We start from the raw sequence: 13,359 nt of genomic DNA on the forward strand, positions 1-13,359 counted from the left end.
AGACATCATGGGACTTGATTTATGGAGGCTGTGTGAGATCAGGACCAGGCCTGATGCTTGCCAGGGCACCCAAGGCCAACCCCGTCTCCTCTGCTTCCTCGCGCCTTTCTCTCCGAAATCCTTCCCAATCTGATATCATCGGGCTCCCAGCATTCAGGACTTTCCATGAACAGGAGAAGCGGAGAGGCCCCAAAGCCCACGCTCCCTGGTGCTGCGGCGGCCCTGATCTCCTGTTGCAGGGGACAAAGAAGCGTGAAAACCACCCCAAATTTGATCAGCCACCTTTGTCGGCATGACCAGAGCCCTTCAATTCGTAAGTGTCCTTGCAACGGGGAGCCGGGCACGGGAACCACAGCCAGGCTCTGGCCTTCATCACCCCTCAGCAGGATTACGGTGGATTACGGTGCCAGCTGCTTTGGAGAGGAGGTGCAGGAACCCTCCTGGAAAGCAGAGGGGTCCAACACCTCTGAGCAACCACAAAGACCCCGGATCAGCTCCCGACCCATCGTCTTGGACAGCCCAAGGCTCCCCAGGCACACGGGAAGGACTTCCAATGCCACACAAGTCCTCCCCAAAGTCCCTGGGACAATTTAGCAGGGTCTGGGAAGATCAAAGAGGAGCGAGGCAGGGCAGGTCCGTCTGCTACCTGCTTTGATGGGTGGCAAGTCCCTTGCTGTTAACCCCCTCGACTCCTGCTGGAGAGGCCAGGTGTGATCCCAAAATGTGACTCCCGCAAAAGCAAGCACTGAAGGGGAAAGGAGGTTTTGCATTTTCTCAAGGGGAATCTCCAACATCCAGCGCGATACGGTGCAGGGAGCCAGGTGCTCTCGGGCTGCGTGGCCAAGGAGGGATGCCTGGAGGGGAGGAGAAAGGAATTGTGTACATTTGGGCTGAATGATGAGACAAGGGGATCCTCTCAAGGGGTCGTGGCAGTGTTGGGTGACTCGGGTGGGCTCGTTCAGCAGGGACCAAGGTGGCTCCGGGAGGATCTTCAGCTCCAGCAGCCCGCTGGCAGCAGGGAGGCTCCCGGGGAGCCAGGGGAAGGGTTAAGTCGGGAAGGCTTCAGCCCGCTGCCTTGGCCCCTGTAATTCCTCCAGAGAGTAGGACTGGGAGAACAAGGAGCCCATTCTGTTCGCAGGAATTAATAGCAAGGAGTCATCTGGGGTGTCATTCAAGCCCTGATCAGCTCCCGGAGGAATGTGAGGGAGAGCGAGCGAGGGAGCACGGCCCCAGGCCGAGGCACCAAAGCCAGGGCAGGAGCGCTTGTGCTGGTAACCAGAGCTACCAGCCGGAATTCGGGACCCCAGCCTCCGCATCCCCTCTGCCCTGCGCCCCCCTTCTCAAAGGGACAGCTCCTAATCTGGGGCTCATTTCCAGACCCTTTGTCCCTTGTTCCCCATTCGTTTCATGGCAGGGGAAGATGTCCCAACCCATCACCGCCACCACCTCCCTTCCACCAAGCTGCCAGGGCCATCAGGAAAGCTCAGATTTGTCCTCCCCAGCAAGCTAGCCCATGGAGAGGGTCTCCAAGGAGCCCATAAGTGCATCTGGGGATGAGGGGGAGCTCAGGGGACTGCAGAGTTCAGTGCTGAGCCCTTTGCCACCACATCAGCTCTCCCCAAGTGACTGTGGTCACCACAGTTTCTGCAACAAAAGACCAGGCCAGCAAATGAGCACATCTGTATTTCACCACGTTGCACCATGGCCGTGTGGTGACACCACAATGCTGCCTGTGATGGCAACCAGCAAAAAAGATTTCGGCCACATCTCTACTGGCCTGAGAAGGGGACCTCAGAGTGGTCCATCTCTGCCTGGTTGCATTGCAGGTGGCCTGCATGTTCACGCCTGGTGGCACAAGGTGTCCCAGGGCTATGGAGATGCACCTGGATTACCTCCACAGGGCCACTATATGGCCAACGGGGTCTTCAGGGCAACCCTTCAGGCCAGCCCTAGGTGTGTGCACGGCCGCAAGGCTGACTGTGAGCTCAGCTCACCAGCAAGGCTGGGTAGGTGGCAACCCATATGAAATGTGAGCAGAGCCCTGCTGGAATGCACGAGTTGCTTTTGCTGGCCCACGTTTTGCAGCCAAAGTGCCTCTCACCAAAGCTTTTCCTCCTCCCCATGCACACCGGCTTGGTGTGAAAATGGTTTTAAGCGCTAGCTCTGCATCTCAGCATCCTGCAAGAGATGCACGGTGCCTCCAGGATGGACTCCTCCGCCCCCTCCCCATCCCCATCCCCATCCCACCACCACCACCACCACAATGAGCACCCCTTGTTGTAGAGGGGTTAATAAATGATGCAAGAAAGGAGCCCTTTAATGCACAGTGACCTCTGGCCTTTCATAAATCACAGTGTTGGGCTGTGAGTGCGCGGGGGGCGCGAGGCGGTGGGGGGGGAGATGATGGGAGGGGGTCCATGCAGCTGCGCCACGGAGTTGACATTGTTCCCACCATCACTAAAGTGCAACAAATCCCTCTATTGTGTTCCTGGTTTATCTGGTTCCTCTTGTTTATTAGCAGAGGTTGTTTGGCGCTGGCTCCAGCCCTGGGCGGGTGGAAAGAGTGTTGGCACGCACCAGAGGAGGGGAGGGAGGGAGTGGGGGGGACCGGGACGGGAGGACGAGAGCAGCTCATCAATGGCTGTATTGTCCCATCTTTTTTGTTGCTCCTGTAATGATATGTTCGAAAAAGGAGATTAAATACAAAAAAAAAAAAAAAAAAAAAAAAAAAAGAGAGAGAGAGCAAGAGAGAGAGAGGCAGGGGGAGATGAGAGAGGGAGAGAAAGACAAACTGCACTGAAGGACGGGGTAGGAATGGCCGGGCTGGGCTCGCAGCGGATGCTCCTGCAGCTGGGGAGGATGAGTCGGGATGGAGCCGCGATGGGGCCGCTCCGTGCCTTTATGCTGCTTATTCAGGTCAGGAGCCATCAGCCCCAGTGCCTGGGGCTGCGCCCACCAGTGCCAACTCTATTCATGGCCAGCAGGGAGGATGGGGTGCTGGGGACGAGGGGCTGGGGGCAGCAAGAGGGGGGAGGAAGGCTGTTCTTCACGTCCTTCGAGGCTGAACCGGCCTTTGTACAGCAGAGGCAGTTGGGGCACAGCATCTTCTCAAAGCACCGGCACTGTCCTTCATCCCTACCAGGTGGCTTTCCCCCAGCCCACCCACCCATTGTGAGAAGAACCAGGGCCCCTTCCCAAATCAGTAAAAAAAAATCTTTCTTACACTAGGATCCCCCCTCTAAAACTGCCCGCAGAGAGCTGCGCTGCTTCTCATAGGGTCCGTGGGACAGTGCTGGAAGATGATGGTGCTTTGGTCTCCACCTTTCCCAAAGCTAGATGACAAAATGCTGTAGCCACCGGGGCTTTGCTAGGTGTCACTCTGCTTGTTGCCACCTGTGGGGCTGAACCCAAGCAAACGTCGTTGAGAAGCGCACAGCCAAAACCCCACCCTAACCAGCTGTACGGAGATAAGAGCGAAATTTATTGAGATAAGAGTGAAACCCTGTCTGAGGTGCTCAAGGCTGATTTTATTTCACCTCAAGCCACTTTTATCCCAAGCACAATGGGATACCCCAACCACATTTCTGCTCCAGTGTCTCCACCATCCCAGAGAGGTGTCGCCTATGGGCACGTTGATCCAGGGATGTGGTCAGGGAAGGGATCCAAGTCACCAGCTCTCAGGACAAGCATCCCATGCTGACACTGAACCAAACCTCTGCTTCCTCCAACTATGCCTGCCTCAGCACACTTACCACTAATGAAGATTTCTACCAGGAAAGCTGGGCAAATAATGTAAGCTCTGGTTCAAAAGCAGAGATTAAAAAAAAAAATGTGGAGGAAATCACTGTGGTTGAACCAAGAAAGACATTTTTATTATCATCATTTATTTTTAAGGCATAATTCAGAGAGTGAAACATTCTGCCGAGCTTGAAAAAGCTTTTAATTTGAATAAGCTTTAAATTTGTGGTTATTAGGCTCTTGTGTATGGCCTCTTATCTCTCAACCTGGGTCAAGACTTAAATGTAAAACGCTGGTTTGATATGAAATGTCAGAAATTCCCTTTCAAAATGTCCATTCACAACATTTTGGCATTTAGAAAACAGAATAATTCAGAAAGATTGCCATGAAATGAAATATTTTGATATTTTAAAAATCTCCCTCCCACGCTCGCCTTCCGGCCAAAACCGCTTGCTGCATTAGGCCTGGATCTGTGAACGTTTTCATTCCCCTGAAATCCCATTTCTTGGCAAGTTATTTGCCAATAAACACTTGCCTGGTGCCCCTCTTCCCCACCCTCAGGTGATGCCACATCCCTGGGAGGCCTTAGGGTCTCCACACCGCTGGATTTGTGGTGTCCCCAAGTCCCACCTTGCCACAAGCGATGTGGGGACTCATGGCAGGCCTGCCTTGAAGCCGTGCCACCCACTCCCTTTTTTGGGGGGAAAATTAGGAGTGAGGCCCAGCGCGGGCCCAGCCGTAGCTCTGCGGCCATAGGAAATGAAGCTTAAACCCATGTCACTCGGTCACACGTGTTTGTGGAGTTGCTGCCCAGGGGGTTTCTAGAGGGACGTGTGAGGAGCTGGATGTCAGGGCTGTGAGGGTGTTAAGGCTGGAGGGGAGGAGAGCAGGGGACAGGATGGACCCTGCCTTGTTGTGGATAGGTGGCAATGCAGGCAGTGTGGCTCCTTTTCGCCTGAGTGGAAAACGAAGCACGTCACTGCTGAGAAATGCTGCTGGGATGATCAAAGCCAACATTTTTCCCTCCCCTCTTCTCCTGTGTACACACCACATGAGAGAGCAAACCACCCCAATGGCCACGCAGAGGTGAGCCAGGTAGCGACAACAGGATTTTAGAGTTGTCACCAGCTTCCCAAACACTCATTTCAAGAGCAGATCAGCTCCCACCTCCTCCTCTGCCCAGCACATGCCTCTGCCAGAGCACGTCTGATCCTCTTCTCCCTTACAGGAACCCTCCTCAGCCCCAGAGCTTGCTTCCCTCTGCCAGGTGCTGCTCCAAATCCAGCAGGTACCCCTGTGGGATGACTCTATCAGCCAAATGATCTGATTCTCTGGTTTCAGTGGCATTCCTTGGGGCAGGGACAGGACCACGGCAGTCACCATGACTGTCACAGGCTGGGTTCAGCCCAGCTGCTTTGTCTCCGTGGTGCTGTTCCCACAGAGCATGTCCCGTTTTTTCAAAGTTTTTTATCCCATTCACAAGCTCTTGTTGCTCTCGGAAGAGAAAAGAGACAGCAGGCTCCTTTGAGAGCTCAGAAACTCCCTAGGGAATCTGGGCACCCAAGCGAGCATGTCCTAACCTCTGGAAGATGCAGTCAGTGGCAGATACATCCCGGAGAAACTCTCTGTGCTCCCAGTGCTGGGTGCATACCTCTGGCATGGCTTCAGCAGTTGTTGAGAACATTACCTTTGGGTTTGGCTTTCCAAACACTGGGGAAGTTCAGGATAATCCATCCACCAGCAACGTTCTGGGAGTTTCTAAATGTGTATCAGCGTTGCGATGGAAATTCATAGCAAGCCCAGACCAAGTCTGGGTACATTTGGGATGTTCTATACACAAGTAGCACCCTTGAAACACTCTGCAGAGTAGCACAGGCCCTGCACCTCCATGGAGATTCGCACCCTGCGTGTTTTGCTATGAAGCAGGAGAGGATGCAGGGCTGGTCGCCCCCGGGGACGTGCAACACGGTGACGAGAGGAGCATGGCACTGCTCGCGGAGCATCCCGGCCCAGATGGCACAGCTGAACCTGCTGGGGGGTCAGGACGCCCCGGCACCGCCGGCTGCAGCTGTCTCGTGTCCCCCTTCCTCTCCACCCCCATGGGGACCGGGCCCTGACCACCAACACAGCCCCCTCCGTCAGGGGTGCCCTCGCTCCCTCGTCTGCTCTCTTTGAATCGAGGCATGAGAATTTCTCCCCTGTCTGCACAATCATCTTGCCTTCCCCCCTCTCCAGCGAGCAAAATCCTCCTTCCCTGCCTCCCTCCTTCTTCTCCTTCCCGCCGCCTCCCCCTTCTCTCCCTGGAACTTCCCTGCAGCTGCAGAGCTGGCCAGACAATCGGGTGTTTTAGAGAAATACATTTTTGGGCTAATTTGCCATGCATAAGTGTTTCTCTTACCCTTTAAAGGCAGGGAACAAAGAGCACATTCTCCCCGAGCTCTGCCCTGTTGTGAGCAGCCCTGCAGCTGTACAGCGCTGTGCTACCCTCCGCTCTCCTGCTCCACTCGCTGCTAGCTCTGTAAGGTGCTGGGGCTCTGCTTCTCCCCGCGACCACACCATCTCCTACCCCTCGCTACACATTTCTTCCTGTTTTTTGTTTGTTTGCTTGGTTTTGTTTAAAAAAAAAAAAAAAAAAAAAAAAAAAAAAAAAAAAAAGCAGAGCCCGAACAAATTGGGAGGCAAGGGATTTGACCGTGCTGTCACCCCACCTGGGCTGCCTTCCCAGATGAAGCAGGTACCACGTTTTGAGACATTATTTATTCAGAAACAGTCTGGATTTACCTTTACTTGGGACTCAAAGCTGTCTCCAAGCTAAATCTTTATTTTATCCCTTCAATCAGTAAGGCTGTGGCGGTGCATTACACACACCCATAGCAGACCACCAAATTTTGCACCGTTAAGGAACCCCAGCCTCTGTAGAAGAAACCATGTGCTGGGTTTTCATGTCCTATTTCCTCATTCCAATTCCTGGTCATCCCTGGTCGAGGAATTGGTCAAACAGGAAATTTTTCCTTTTTACAGCTAGGATGTTGAGTGATGATGGATTTGACCTGGTGGACCAGCTCGGGCAGGAGATGCAGATGTTCTGGTGTGTACTGCTCATGAGCGTGCAAGGAAATGGCACGGAGCAGATGGACACTGGGGAACTGGAGGTTTTTGTCAGCCTTTTGGGGATCCCACGTCAGCACTTGCTGAATAATCTGTTCCTATCCATGGGAAGTTGGTCTGGCAAATGGTTTCCCATAGGGGTAACAGGTTTTGGTATAAGAAAAATGAAGCTTTCCAACCAGCCCCGATAAAGCCACTTTCCCCACTGTACCCAGGCAAATTTTCCCATCAGCCCACTCTAATCCATAATAAATATTCTTAACTGAGCCCAAACCAGATGCATTTTCAGATCCCAATTCTGGCCTGTGGCACTTTTGCTCAAACAGGTTAACCACATTGGACCCCATGAAACTCCCTTCACACCCCACTGATACAGACTCGCTCTTTCTTCAGCCCTCTCCCACACGTTGGCATTTATTGTTTTGCCTCCAGCAGATCCTCTTGACTCCAGTCCAGATGGGTACATAAAATGATAGGGACTTTGCTCCAAAATTCTCCCATGTATTTTGAGAACAGATGAAAAAGGGAAGGGAAGGGAAGGGAAGGGAAGGGAAGGGAAGGGAAGGGAAGGGAAGGGAAGGGAAGGGAAGGGAAGGGAAGGGAAGGGAAGGGAAGGGAAGGGAAGGGAAGGGAAGGGAAGGGAAGGGAAGGGAAGGGAAGGGAAGGGAAGGGAAGGGAAGGGAAGGGAAGGGAAGGGAAGGGAAGGGAAGGGAAGGGAAGGGAAGGGAAGGGAAGGGAAGGGAACTGCAATAAATGGAAATGCATCTGGGGAAGCATCTGAAGCAGGAAAAGATGAAGGCCTTATGGACTGGAGACCAAGATCCTCAACTTCTATGTTGAAATGATAGCTGGACAAATGTACAGTAGAAGACAGCATAACTGGCAACACTGCACAAGTCCAGGGACAGTGGGGCTGGTTAGCCTCATCTGGCATAGCCCACTAAATCCTTCAGTTTCTTCATGCATCTTTTATTGATAGTGTGGTGGCCCTTGTTCTACAGAGACCACCACCTGCTCTTAGCTTGGGTAGGGTTTTAGCACTCTGAAACTCTTGGCTTCCTACTGTGAATGAGTTGTACGAGGCAGCAGTGGAGACTGGACCGATGTGAACTTTACATTTCTTAGTTTCCGACCTGTATTTCAATATTGGTCTCACAGAGCTTGCTCTTTTGAGTGACTCCACTAAGTGCCAGTCAGGTATAAAAATGCTAATGCCGAGAGAAAGTCAATTTCTGCAGGACTCGGAGCTGCAATGGTGAAAATCCCACTCAGCAATGAGTTGGGTCATATTTAGCATCCACTCTGGGTAAGTGTCCTTCAATCCCTCGTGGAGACTGAACAAGGATTTCCCTTGTAGGGCTTCAGGGAACATCACACAGCGCTTGGTGGCCTCGAGTAGCACAGGTGAGTTGGATGCCAAGACCAGGTGCCAACACAAACACCCCATGAGTTTAGTGAGCACAAAATTCATCCCCAGCCTTTGTGGTTACCGTCTCTTAATGCAGAGAGAGAGAAAGAAAGGAGACGAAAGGGAGGGAGAAGGTCAGGGAGTGGGGGAGGGCTGGGAGCCCACAGACTTCTGCGGCCACATGATTTTCCTGGTTGTTTTCAAGGCACTGCTGAAACACGGGCGTACGAGTTCCATGTGATCGCTTATTTACGAAAGCACATTCGTAATGTTGTGTGCATCTCCCATCCGCTCGGCACCCCACCTGACTGCGGGCTGCCGGGCACCCGCTGCATCCTGCCCATCCGCGCCTGGGGCGATGGGTGACCCAGGGCTGCTCTTGTCCTGGCGAGGTGGGGAAGCGGACAAGGGGAACGTCTAGCCTTTTCCAAGCTGCCCTTTGCTTCTCTTTGCCTGACTCTACAGGAGGAGGCTCCAGAAGCAGGACACTGCTCCTTCTGTCCTTCAGGAAGAGAAGAAGCATTTATTTCTGACCTGGCTGTTCTTTCAAGTTGCTTCTTTTTGCTTTTTAAAGTAACTTCTTTTAAGTTGCAGGGCACCCAGAGAAAGCTCAGATACAAACCGATCTGGCATGTGCTGACATTTGATCTTCAAATAATTGTAGGGTGTCTTTCCACGGCTGTATCTTTTTCTTGTACCATCATTGCTGAAGTCCCATCTCACTCATAGATCTGCTCAACAACAGAGGAAACTTTCTTAGAAATGATGAGGAGGAGGCTAAGGGAGAGTGTTCATGATGAAAAATAAATAAATAAATAAATAAATGATTGTTTCTTTGTGGAATGGGGATTTGGGCTACCTTCGATTTGTTTGTATAGGGAACCCTTAACTCCAACGTAATTGTTCTGCTCAGCCAAGGGGAGATCTAAGACATGAGCAAAAGAGATGCAATGTTTGAGAAGAGCTTTTTTGAAGGCCAATGATAGGGACTGACTTCAGAGAGGCTGCTTGGACAAGGTTATGCTGCAGTAAAACATATATTTTGAGGTGGAGTGTTTTATTTTCTTTTGTCTCTGCACAGTCCAAGGTACCGGCCCCCCTAGAAAAATGGTTCATTGAAAAGAGCTGCTGCTTCATATGCTGCAAAACCCCCTGTAGAGATCTTTGCCGAAATCAAAGCTCCCATGGAGAAAGGACATCTGACATTTCAGATCTCTGGTATGGTCAAACCACTCAACGTCATCCCTACTTCCTCTTTCCAGACAACCAATCCTTGCTTAAATTGCTCAAGAGCCAGTGCCACCACCTCGCACACAGCTTACGCCTCCCATGGCCATGCCTCTTCCCTGCACGCTCATTAAGTCGCCTCCATGAAGGGTTAATTCAACCAGGGCCTTTTACTCCAAGTTGTTTTCCAAGAAGCTGAGAGAATAGGTCTCTTGTTACAAACATGGCTTCTGGGCATTTGGTGATGCTTTCCCTTTTTTCTCTCTCTGTGCCACAAAGGAATCTTTTGTTCTTGTCCCTCTGTCTCATTTACTCTCCCCCACCCTGCTCTCGCCTCTTCCCTCCATTGGCTGCCAAGTGACTAAGGAATGGCAAAAAAATGACCATAGCGCGGTCATGGCAAATATTTCTTCAGCTATTATCTGATAGAGACCTTGAGCATCTATGAGAAGGGCCCTCTGCCTTCCTTCAGGCTTCTAGAGATGGGGAAAAATGAGTCAGACACAACAGGGCAGGATATAAGTTGAATCAGCCCAACATGCTAATGGAAATGTCTTGCGAATGGAGTCATGGTGCCTGTTTCAGGAAAATCAAATGATGGGGACCCAGAACTGGCAGGAGTCCAGTGGCGGCTACAACGGGTCTCGATTTTTATAGGAACTCTGCATTTATTTAAAAAGACAGAAGAAAGTCACTTTCTGGCCTCCACATTTTCTGATTTAGCAATTCGTAAGCTGGAGCCAACGCTCTTTATTGGAGATGTAGTGTCACCGAGTATCTCTGCTCTGTTGCTGCAGATGCTATTGTGCGTGAGGATGCGCTACAAGACAATTTTCTTCTCACCAGTGCACCCTTCAGTGCTGCCTACTGACAAATGTCACCTTCCAAGTGGAGAATACCTCAGCTTAACAAAGCCTGTTTTCTCAGAGAAACCGCCTCCACCTCCCGCAGCCATAACCCCCAGCACGTGTCCGACAGATATCTTTCTACCCTCCACCACAGTAAAGCTCTGGCAGATCCCCAGGGACGTCATGACTTCCCACGCCCCATTAAATTCTACCTCAAGCATTCCCACAGACATCATCCTCGTTATAGCCTCCTCCTTGCACATAGTGCTTCACTGAGTCATTTTACACGCACACATATAGATGTGTAAAGGAAAATTCACGTGATGCTGAAGTCACTGCAGCTTCCACAGTGACCATTCTCCTGCAACAGAAAATGTTGAATTCCCGAAATGCCGAATTCCCACCTCCCTACCTTTATGATTAGGAGCATCTTAGTGTATCCTTCTCTGGTAATACCTTCTGCAAGAAAAGCAGATTTTTATTCTCACCTGGAGCAATCTTGCTCCTCCTGCCTTTTTGCTTGTCTTCTCTACTGACCCTCTCTTCACTCCTCCGACTACCCTTTGTCCCGACCCTATCTCACTTTGTGCTGTGCTCTGGGTGATCACCATATGCTCCCTGGCTCCATCTGCCAAACTTTCTATATTCTTCTCCCAGGCAGTGCCTCAATTATTTTGGAAGGCCCTTGGAACGATCATTAAATTTCAACCCTAGTGACACAGAAAGAGGCTTCCCACATACATGCACACAAAGCTGTGGATGTAGGGGGTGATCCAGAGAATTTTTCTTCCTGAAAAGAAGGGGAATGGACTATGCAGATAAAAGGGCTATTATATTCGCACATTAGAAGGACGTCTTGTCTGGTGGATTTCTAAACCCAGCTGGTTAAAACATCATGAAAATGGCACACTGACCAACTCCTTACATTCGTCTGACTGTGCCCATAACAAAGATTTGTGCCAAGTCAACCATATCTTTTCCAAAACTGCATGCAGAGCAGCTTCCATTGTAAAGCATCGAGCCCATCTAATATGTAACAATTCACGAATATCTGATAGTCCTTTTCCTGTCCTCTGGCTTGATAACATCTAAATGAATCCCAACACAGAGATTCTTACTGCAATCCCAGCTGTGCCCTGCTGCTCCCACGTTAGATCTATGGTACAACATGCTTGCCAGGGAGGCACGGTCAGCCAAACATGGATCATTCCCATCACAAAGGACAACCAAAACATCCTGAGATGGAGAATTTTACCCTGGGCAAAAAGGATGTCTCTGGCAGATCCAGAAACTCAACTTGAATGTTTTTTGTTTAATGCTGCAGCCATTGACCTCCTCAGTAAGCAGTGCCCCCACTGAAGCAATGTGTTTCTGGGCCCTCCCCGAAATCCCCTGTTTAGCAACAGTGAAACAAGGAAAAGGATTTGCTTCTCCCTGATCCCGATTCTCTTTCAACAAGGTGGCATCCCACAGTTTTATGCAGTGGAGATTACTGCAGTCGAAGGCATCACACTGCTGGCAGCGAGCCCTGTCAGGCTCATCTTCACACCTTGTGGAGACCAAGAGGCTAGCGGTTGAAGTTTTTGGAAAAGGAAAAAAAAAAAAAAAAGCTCTCACCACCTCTTTCACAGATGAGAAACCCAGAGATGGATTATGGATTCTTGCTTAGATAATTTTGGATGAATCGAGAAAGGAGAGGAGGGCTAGTTGGGTGTCTAAATAAAGCCAATGAGATCACATGTTCCGCCTTTTTATCTGCTTTTCTCTTTCTGCTTGTGGACAACAAAGCTCCCTTTGATAGAGAAGAAGAGGGGGGTAGGGAGAGTGAGGAGAGGGGGTGCCAGAGTCACCCCAATGGCCCCCGGTCACTTCTCCATGCTCCTTAATGTGATGTTCCCACTGACAGAGAGACAGAAAAAAAACAGTGATCTCATGATTCCAGAGATGATTCATGCAAACAACCCTAGGAGATGAGGGGTGAAGGGGACAGGAATGAGGGATAAAGGATGAGTGAGGAGAGAAAGGAAGAGGAAAAGGTAGGAGTGATAGGGCGAGGGGACACGGGACGCAGGACCTCGGAGGACAGTTGTGGATGGAGTTACAAGGTCAGAGTCCCAAAGAGAATGAGTAGAGGGATTGTAGGGAAAAAGTATGTATGGCGGGACTGAGGACAGGGTCAGGTATAAGACTGGACTGAGTTGTCAAGAATAATCCTGATCTCTCAGCCCCAGAGCCAACGGATGCCAGAACTGCAATGGGGAGAGGTTTGTTACCGAGACATTCAGCCCTGTCCAGGGCAGGCAGTGGTGAGGCTGTAGGGTTGGAGACAAGCAGCATGGGCTGATCTCTCTGCAGGAGACCTTCACACCTGGACAGAGCTGCCTGTAGCTGAAGGATTGGGGGAGAAACTAAAAGAAAAACCATCTCCTGTTATGAGCTGCCATCTCCATGGTCTCTCCCCAACACTGGCCTGTCCCGGGGGCTCATCACGATCCCCCCCTCTTCTGTCTGCTCCCTGGCAGCTAATCGGTGACCCACTGACAGTCTCTGTCCATCACTCGTCTCTGCACACAATGGGGTAATTAAACCCTGACCCCCCGCTCCTTTTATCCATTTCCTCTGCGCAGTCACTCCCCGAAACGGCGGAGGGGAAGGGCCTGCTGGGGAGGCTGCTGCCCCAGCCTCCAGCTGTAATGAAGATGTAAAGCACAGGAAGGAGTCATTGTGAAAAGAAAGATGCTGAGAGGGCATCCAAAGAGGTATTGAGTGGGACAAGGCTTCCCACACGCTCATGCTGACGTCTGCTCATCTACCTCCATCGTGGACATCTGCAAACCTTCAGCTCTTTGTCATCAGCCCCAAAAAGGCTGTCTAGCATCCTTCCCCTGCCCACACATATGACAAATCCGCTGCTCCTCTGCGTTCCCTCAGTGCCGTGCCACATTTGGGTGCCCAGCTCAGGTCTAGCAAAGCTTTCCAGGGGCCTCAGCACCTCCAGCCTTGGGCTCGCTTCCTCACACCACCACCTGG

Source organism: Anas acuta, chromosome 1, assembly GCF_963932015.1.
Source record: "Anas acuta chromosome 1, bAnaAcu1.1, whole genome shotgun sequence".
In the NCBI taxonomy this organism is placed as follows: domain Eukaryota; kingdom Metazoa; phylum Chordata; class Aves; order Anseriformes; family Anatidae; genus Anas; species Anas acuta.